Source organism: Limulus polyphemus, unplaced genomic scaffold, assembly GCF_000517525.1.
Source record: "Limulus polyphemus unplaced genomic scaffold, Limulus_polyphemus-2.1.2 Scaffold68, whole genome shotgun sequence".
NCBI classification, from domain to species: domain Eukaryota; kingdom Metazoa; phylum Arthropoda; class Merostomata; order Xiphosura; family Limulidae; genus Limulus; species Limulus polyphemus.
This window is the reverse complement of record NW_013665678.1, coordinates 632,289-641,827: the sequence shown is the minus strand read 5'-3', so window position 1 is coordinate 641,827 and position 9,539 is coordinate 632,289. Positions and strand designations below refer to the sequence as shown.

The window sequence follows — 9,539 nt, the reverse complement described above, 5'->3', positions numbered from 1 at the left end:
AACGTTCGTAAGTGTCAACGATGTTTCAACAAATTTCGTTCAGGTGATTTTAGCCGTAAGGAATGTGGTGGCAGGGGCCAACATGTTGGAATTGATATTGATGTTCTGAAGAAACTTGTTGAGTTTAACACAAGGCAACACGCTCGTAAAATGACTCTGAAATTGTATGTCTCTCATGATATAATACGAAAACATCTAAGGAATATGGAAAAACTCCATAAAGAAGGTGTTAGGTGCTTCACGAACTCTCCGATGATCAACGTGTGAACATTGCTTCGTCTCTTCTGGCGCGTTATGCGCGTAAACCATTTTTGGACAGAATTGTCACCGGTGATGAAAAATGGATTCTCTATGCGAATATTAAACGCCAAAAAGAATGGCTCAGTCCAAGATGAAAACCACTTCCGACCTCAAAACCTGGACTCTATCCGCAGAAAGTGATGCCTTGCATTTGGTGGGCCATCAAAGGAGTAATTAATTTTGAACTCCTCAATCCACAGCGAACTGTCAATGCAGAGATCTATAGTAAACAACTGGAACGTTTAAATGAAGCCCTTCATCAATCAGAAAGGTTTTCTTCTTCTCCACGACAATGCACGTCCACATGTGGCACGTTTCACGCAACACAAGATTATGGAGTTGGGTTATGAAGTTGTCCCCCACCCACCATATTCCCCAGATATGGCACCATCAGATGACCATTTTTTCGTTTGCTGCAACACCATCTTAATGGGAAAACGTATGTAAATGTGGAAGGTGTTAAAGAAGGCATCGACATATTTTTTGCTTCAAAGCCTAGTGATTTCTTTAATTAGGGCATTAACAATCTGATTGTACGATGGAAAAGAATATTTTAGTGGTTTAAACGAGTACCTTTAATGAATTTTAATTCTAAAGTTCCCGTAAGTTTAATTATTTTCTGTGTTTAAAGCAATGATTATAATATCAACATTTTGATTTTTATTCGTCGTTGAAATATTTGGATAACCTTTTTATGTTATCAGAGGGAATTTCCTATTATAGCGTACTTCCTACAGACGAATTGCTCAAGGACATCAACTATAATGTTATATGTTGCTCGTTGAGTCAGGATACTTTTAATGTAAATTATTTGACCAAATGTATAATGCATTTATAGACCAATAGAATTATGTGAGAAATATTCCCTTTATAGCATCAGTGTTCGATTAGTGTTATATTTATCGAGCTTTATATCATATAATAGCTATGACTAAACAGGATTATGAGATTAACGAGAACAATAAGCTTATATAATGGCTTTATGGGAAGATGGAAAACAAGAAAACAAATTACAATGTTGTATCTAATGATGACAAGTAAACTTGTAGAAACATTATAATTTGTTTTTTTTCTTATATTTAATCTTATTTTACAGACATTTTATAAGCTTGTATATTCGCCTTACTATGGGATTCCTTATTTCTACACATTGCCGAGAACAATGTTTCTCTTGGCTAAGCGAAACAAAATATGCAAAGATAAATATACATTCCGGATTGGGGCAGTGTATTAAATTGCAAGCGACGATTTTTAACTTTGATCTGGTGGAGTAAAGATATACATTTTCTGTTCTTCTTTTTTGTCTTTTATATAACAGGTTACGTGTTAGAATTTCAAATAGTCTAAAATTACGTTAACTGATTATTTAAATTTACTAGCTAAATTGTACTTTGGAATTAATAGTTAAATAAAAACCGATATATAGTCAGTTTATGATATTTGCTAACAAGATTGATACACACAGTTTTCTTTTTTAAGACAAATACGTTTTAATATACACACACAACAACACAATTTACAATAACAGTTATTACAAATAGTTATTACAAACAATGATTTATAAACAACAAAGTCTTCTTTCTAATCTGGTACTTCTTGGATATGTTATCGAGGGTTCAAAATGAGCGAATTAATTACGAGTTGATGTAGGTACGATTCGCTTAACGGGAAGCTAGCTAGCTTTATCCTTCGTTATTTGTCAGCCGCACAGGCAGAGTTTTCCACGATTAATAATAATGTCCGATGAGAATCCACTGAAGTTAAGCGATTTGTAATGCTCGAACTTTGGAAAAGTTCCTAGTCAAATATCTGAAGTTTTCCGATTGGTAAGTGTTATAACAATCGCATTTATAGCTTCCAAAGTTTATAGCACACTAATAATAGATACTCTCCCTTTTTTGGAACGTCGCGTTGGTTATATTTATAGGCGTATGGAGGTTTACTAGAAAGTTCAGTTTTATATAACAATACTGGCGCTAACACAAGCGTTTACATACACACATATTGTTAACTGTTACTCTCGAAAATCTTCTACAACTTTGGAGAATGTTTCGCAATACATATTTAACAGTATAAGCCATGTATGTTTCTAAATATAAATTTAACCCAAACAAACGTTGATATTAAAATAAATATATAACAACAAATTCGTTACAAACAAAAACCTAAAAATGTTGTACATAATAACTTTTCTTAAGCCAGAATTTTGCACTGATTACGCATAAGTATTAGTATTTAATTTTTTTCCTATCTGTTCTAACTTAGATTTGAATAGTATATAAAGTTTTAATATTTTGGAAATTCTGTTTTAATTTATGTTATTCGTGATGTGGAGATCCAAATTCTATTGATACTAATAACAATTACTCCGTCTTTTATAAAGCATATATAATTAAAACACAACAAACATTTTCAGAAAACATGTAAAAAATTAAACCAATACACACCATGTTTATTATCAAACGTTTACTAATAATTGATGATGTCTATTAAATTTTATCGTACATATCTACACTACACCAAATATATATATATAAAACCACAGAGAGGTAATACTTTTTGAAAAATGATGCTTGAATACAATTTCAGTACTAGATATGGCATTAGCTGCGTGAACTTTTCGTGTGTTCGTAGTGTTGTGAAAATTCTTCGGTTATTTTGGCTCATTTTGCAATTACTACCCGTCATGGAAAGACAGTGTCCCCATTTTGTCTTCGGATATGAGCATTTACTGATTTTCATTTGTTGTTAATTGATACAGTTTATATATTGTTACGTCTCCGTTTGTTAATTGATTTTTCCGTAACTTCGCTCCGACGAAACTTTAACGACACAAGTCTTTACTTAATAAAACTGGTTTATTCTTTCCGAATACAACTTTACGATACACTTGATTTCAATATTCGCGCTAAAACAAACACTATAACGAACGAACGTTAACTTCAACAATACCCTGTGACTGCAGTTCAATTACTCACTACCTACACACACATTACATTATGCTCCTGTCACGTTGTCACCCTCTTTTATATACAAGACTACCCTATATCTAGTAAATACTAGAGCATTCGCCAAGGTACGGGATAGTTCTAGAAACGTGGCGTCATGTGACACTAGTCATGTGACTCGCTGACGCAACAATATATATATCCATAATTCCATAAAATCCCGTTAGAAATGGGAGCGAATTGACAGCCGAGCTGTCAGACGTTTTACCTTAAAAATGTGTTCAGATAATTAAAGTAGTTCGCAGTATCTTCTGTTAAATTCAAAGCAATTCACCGTTAAATTTTGCTGGAATTAACACTAAAATAACTGTTGCAGTCTGTATTTTGAGTGTTTTTACTCTTATTCTACAGGGAAGTACCCTTAAATTAACTATTATTCCAAACAGAATAATTGTTTTACCATGTATTTCAAGTGTCTTTCATTGCAATCCACAAATAGACACTTTTAAATTAATGTGAAATTCACATGAAATATATTTTTATGCGTCTATTTCTAGTGTTTTTCATAGTCATTTCACAAAGAAATATTTGTAACTTAATGGTTATTTAGTGAATTCTCCCTTGTAAACTGACAAATCAGATGCTTCACTTTTGCCCCCCCCCCCGTAGTACAGCGGAATGTATGCGGACTTACAACGCTAAAATCCGGGTTTCGATACACGTGGTGGGCAGAGCACAGATAGTCTATTATATAGCTTTGTGCTTAATTACAAACAAACTTCACTTTTATGAAATGTACAGTGATCTATGTAATGTTTTGAAGGTTTGAAAGGATGCCTTAACAGTATTTACACGTAAACATCTATAATTACGGATGCCTAATTTTTTAATTGGGTCAAAGCTAATACATTAGTTAGAGTATAATGGGTTAACTCTAAAACTAACAGCATTGCATATCTATATTTAGTCTAGTGGTCTCTAACCCTGGTTCCGGAAAGCTGCAAACCAGTTTGTTTTATAAGTCAAAATCAACAACCAACACGTAGCAGACAAATATACTTGTTAGAAGACGTAAAAAAGAAAAAAATATTTTTGTTTTGTTTGAATTTACGCACAAAGCAACACAATAGGCTATCAGTGCTCTGCTCACCACGGGTATCGAAACCCGGTTTCTAGGGTTGCAAGTCCGCAGAAATACCGCGTTGTTACTGGGGGGCAGAAAAAAATATAAAGCATTAAAAGCGCTTATTTTAACTCTTACACATGGCCTCAAAATATCACACGACTATTTCCTTGAGTCAAAAACAATAAAAGTTGCAATGAAGAACACGGCAGATTTTCATCCTTCCGACACATTGGTAAATCACAGGAACGTCGAGAGCCAGCACGGGCCCCGGGGCAAACATCCTCGCCGGGCCCCCTTTCTCTCTTTTTTTAACATTTTCAACGAGCTCATAAACCAGACAAAATCATGGCAGCAGCCGTTTTTACCTCACAGTATAAGCGTAAAAACGTTAATAAAGTAATAACAAATATCTATTAAATCTATAAAGTAACAAATACATATTAATTATTACTCAAATTATTATTTCAGTCGTTCTTAATGTATCAAGCATCTATATGCTATGGATTTTATCATTAAATGAAGATATAGCCTAAAGATGCTTTGCGGCATAACCAGGTTTCATTCGCCCTGGGCAGTTGCCCTCTTTGCCCCCCCCCTGTCGGTGGGCCTGGTAAATCAACACGAGGCAGGCAAATACAGTCAAGTTATAACATGAAACAACAACAAAAAAAAAAACTAAAGCGTTATAAAATAGTTGCATTTAAAAAAATCATAAAAGCGTTTCCTCAAGTATTATAAAAACATAAATTTTTAAAGTTTATAACGACAAGTACATCTGCCCTGCCTAAGGCTTGATTTGAAGTTGTGCCACATAAGCTCAGCTATTAATAACAGTATTAATAACAATAATTAATTAATTCAGTTACATAAAGCTAAAGAAACAGCTGAAAACAGAAAGGTGTTCTGCACATTTTTGCCAAACTTAAGTTACTGGGGTTATGTTTGTCGTTTACTTCTTTGTGTGAAGCAACGCGTCTCCTCTCTCCAACATCTCCCCAATATAAAATGGGCTGCAGACACGTTTTCTGTGGAATGTGTTAGACTTTAGTGCACCGGAAGCCGAAAGTAGTCCACCTTTAATTCGATGTAATGTTTTATCTTTCTTTTTCTTATATCTTATCTTAGCTTATATATTTAAGTATGTACGTTTTGAATAACTGCGCTCTGATAACACTGCAGAATCCTCTTGTAGTCTTCCCATAGTCACGGCACTTGGATATTACAACTGAAAATTTGTCAATTTGTTCCTGAGGCATTTTTAAAAACACATAAGCAGTTTTTTTATTTTAAAAAAGAATATTTTACAAATGTAATATGAATGTAAGACCAGAATGTTTTTAGAGATGGATATTAGTTCTTGTTTATTATCATATTCATATTAATAATAGAGCCTTTTCCAGAAAAAAATCGATTGTTGCAGGATTATAATATGTTAAATTAAAACATCATATTGAAGTTCTTAATCATAAATATCTTAAAATATTCATTTTTGAAAAAAATTTATGTGTTTAAGAACATTTTATATATAGATATGTAAAATAAATTTCGACCAGGCCAATTGCACGGTCAGAGTCAGAGCATTAACCCTTAGTAAAGAAAATGCAATTGTTTATAATAATAAAGGTATAATTAAGTATCGTGCTTCACAGTTGATTTAAATAAATACCGTCTTTTTGCTGCGAAATTGTTTTTTAAACTGTTTCACATTAAATGCAATGGATGTTGCAGTGTTTTGAAAAATGGTTCTATACATTATAAAAACTTACGGGTGATTTCAGTAAAATTAAAATTAATATTTATTTGTATAGTATTTTCACGTTATTTTAATGTTTTTAACCATGCTTTAAAATAGGACTTCTAACATTCAAAATAATGGTTAATTTTATGTATTTTTAGAGAGTAGGTCTATTGTAGGAAGGTTATAGCTATACTGTCCATAGGTAGTCACATACTCAAGTAATGACAGCAACTACTTATAGACGAACCATCATACTATTTTATTTTGTTGTTAAATTGATCAGGTGGTTACTGTAAGTTGAATTTACCTTTCGTTACTAGAATCTCCAACGCTTACTTAAATGATATGTCGCTTACAAGATTGCCCTTTCTAAATCCACCAATCATAAAAATCAGCCAAAGGTTGATGAGAGTTCTGGATCCATAAGTAAGTGTCCGGCCATGTTTCTGAAAAAGTTTGCCTATCTGATCAATAAGGCTCAACAAACTAATATCAGAGGTGCAGTTAAAACTGATGACAATTTAAAAAACAAAAAACGTGACATTATTAAGATACTGGTTTGAAAAGGTCAGTATGGGCTCCTAAAGACAACCAATTTCTAATAGTATACATACATTTTGATGAATATTTTATTTAATAATAGAAGAGTATAATCTAAAATAAGAATGTTACATCAAACCAGATTCAGCTAAAGTAAACTCTATACATATTTATTGTAGACAAAGAAGAAAGTAAGATATTTTATTGTCTAGCAAGCTACATTGATGACCACTCTATCTAAACCCTATGTAATGTGAGTTTGGACCATTTTTGCCTCTATAACAGTTTGGACTCAGCGAAGCATGGACTTTACAAGATGACCATATGAATGACGCATGTCAATAACATCAACTTGAATATAGTGCCAGATTTCCTTTTCAGCAATTGACTTTAATGGTGGGTGACATGACAATGGCTGGGCCTTTTCACCTGTGGAGCATGTTTTCCAAAAGAAAGTCCGAACAAGGGATCCCATAATAATCCCAATCCCTGTTTACTATTTCCTTGACTTTTTTGTAACCTGAGTGGACAGTGTTCAGTCCATGAATATGAGCAACAGCGTCATAAAGATTGTTTACAAGTGTGAAATGAAGGAAGTTGCCTAATATGCTACCATTCTATTTGCTCTCAGGAAAGAATGAACAATTAACACATTCAAGGAAACAATATAATGTACCTTTCACAATATAAAAACTTTTGATCTGAGTGTTCCAATATTATAATAAAATGCCTACCATTACCAAGTGCTTGCCAAAACAATGCTTTTGACACTTTTTTTCTATCTAATGGGGTCTTGAATCAATGCATAATATTGTGGTATTCTCTAGTGCATTAATTTCCAGCAGAGTAAACGGGTAGGGTCTGCTAAACAAGAGGTTCTCCGAATATCACGACACAGAATATGGATCTTTTGTTTTGAATTCCGACTAAGTTTGTGAAAAAGAAAGAGTCAATGTACAAAATTTATGAAACAGCAATCTTTATTAACAAAAACACAGTCGGAGACAAACGCAATACGAGACAAAACCTAGGCAAGTGTTTGTAGTGGGCTCATGGAACTTGTAAACAGAGAGAAAATGTATAAAGAAGCCTTTATTGATTCTCATTCATTAATTCAGTGTTAGCTGCCCCTCCACCACAAGTTAAAAGAAAAAGAAAATCAAACCATCAAATAAAACCTCGCAATTTTAAAGTTATATAAGTCTAACCTTTACAATTCAACAAACCCAGAAGCTCTAAAACCTAAATATAGCTAATAATATTTTCAAAACACAATTGAAAGACTCTGCAAAAAGCTAATCTAAATCTGCTTAATAGGGGAAAGATTGAGTTTATATAAGAAAACACGACATAAACAAAGCCAGGCTATTCACTCCCCGCACCTTATTCACGTGACTTCGAGTCACTCACGATCAAACACAAGGATGGAGAAGCCTCAGACCATTACACAATTTACTGACATAAAAACACCGCTGTCTATTTCGGGACACCACAAGTAAAGTCCTCCAAGAACACATATTTAATGACCAATTAGTGAGTCTAGTCTTGTGTGCAGCTAAAGAAAGAAGTCGTGTTGGTTACGTGACCATATATCCAAAATGAGCTGAAAGAAAACCGAAATTTCGAGAAAATGGCATATTAATTTATGGGGTTGTTAACATATGGTACCATTTTGTACAAAACGAATTAATTTAAAAATACAATAACATCAACTTTTACAGTAGGCAAGTTTTTATTTTAATAATTACAAAGTTTCAACCCATAATATCGTGTCATCACTAGGTGAGAGTTACACCTAAAACCGCTGTTGAATTCTAGAGAAAGTTACAGAGTCATAATGGCTAGGACAAATTTGTAGGTGACGTTAAATGATCTTTACAGTAAAATGAAGTGAATAAAATATAAATATAGATGAAGATGAGTTACTGCATATTTATTTAACGTTGGCTTTGACTTTATCAGTAATGCTTCAACTATTTTTTTTTCTGATGATGTCTGATTCTACTAGTAAATTATCTGCTATGTCATGAAACAAAACTTGGTTTGGTTGTAGTCAAGCACAAAGCTACACAATGGGCTATCAGGTAACGAAACCCGAATTTTAGCGTCACAAGTCCACAGACATGCCACTGACATGACAAAAAAAATTAGTTTAAGGAAATTACAATTATATGCCTAACAGAAACGCGTGCCTGTCAACAATGAATATTTCTCATTTACTAATTATTACGATTGCCGAAATTATGCATAAATAAACATAATAATAAAGATTAACAATTGCCCTGGAAAATTTATATCATATTTTTTGCTGTGATCAATCAAATAAAAAGAGTTGAAGATTATTGCAATGAGATAGTAGAATGGGCATCATTTTTCATCAAAAATATAATAATCCACTCCAAGCTACAGCAGTCTTTTTCACCATTCCAATTTTAACAGAAAATTGGCTGTTAATAAGAGGGGATGACATTCAAGGCAATTAATTTCCAATTTTCCGCCGTCATGAAATTAATATGAGGAAAATCAGGTCAGAAAAATAGAAATTGAGAACTTTTGAAAAACCCACCTTATTTTACGTTCCATTTTTGTGGATTGTCGTTAAGTTCCTAATTTGCCAACTTTTCAAATGCTTCTATATCAACTAACTGAATCATGACTCACTCTTCTTTCTGTTGTTACTATACTATGTACTCAGTCTCTTATGTTATTTTGATAATAATACTCATCGAGCACTTAATCATTTTAATGGTGTATTGAATGATGAATTATAAAATTTAAAAGATTGGGTAGCACGATTATGCATGATCGCAAGACAATAAAGAATGTAGTGATAAAATGCCACAAGTATATTGATATTGCCTTATGACAAATATAATTGATTATAATT

At 33.0% G+C, this 9,539-nt stretch overlaps 1 long non-coding RNA gene across 1 annotated transcript in view; it reads left to right on the top strand.

The window, feature by feature from the left end:
- Positions 1-7,391, top strand: part of LOC111087368 — a 48,328-nt gene extending 40,937 nt beyond the window's left edge. Inside the window, exon 2 of the long non-coding RNA XR_002612059.1 lies at positions 6,938-7,391. This is a non-coding gene — a long non-coding RNA (uncharacterized LOC111087368). The remainder of the gene's footprint in view (positions 1-6,937) is intronic.
- Positions 7,392-9,539: the final 2,148 nt, after the last annotated feature.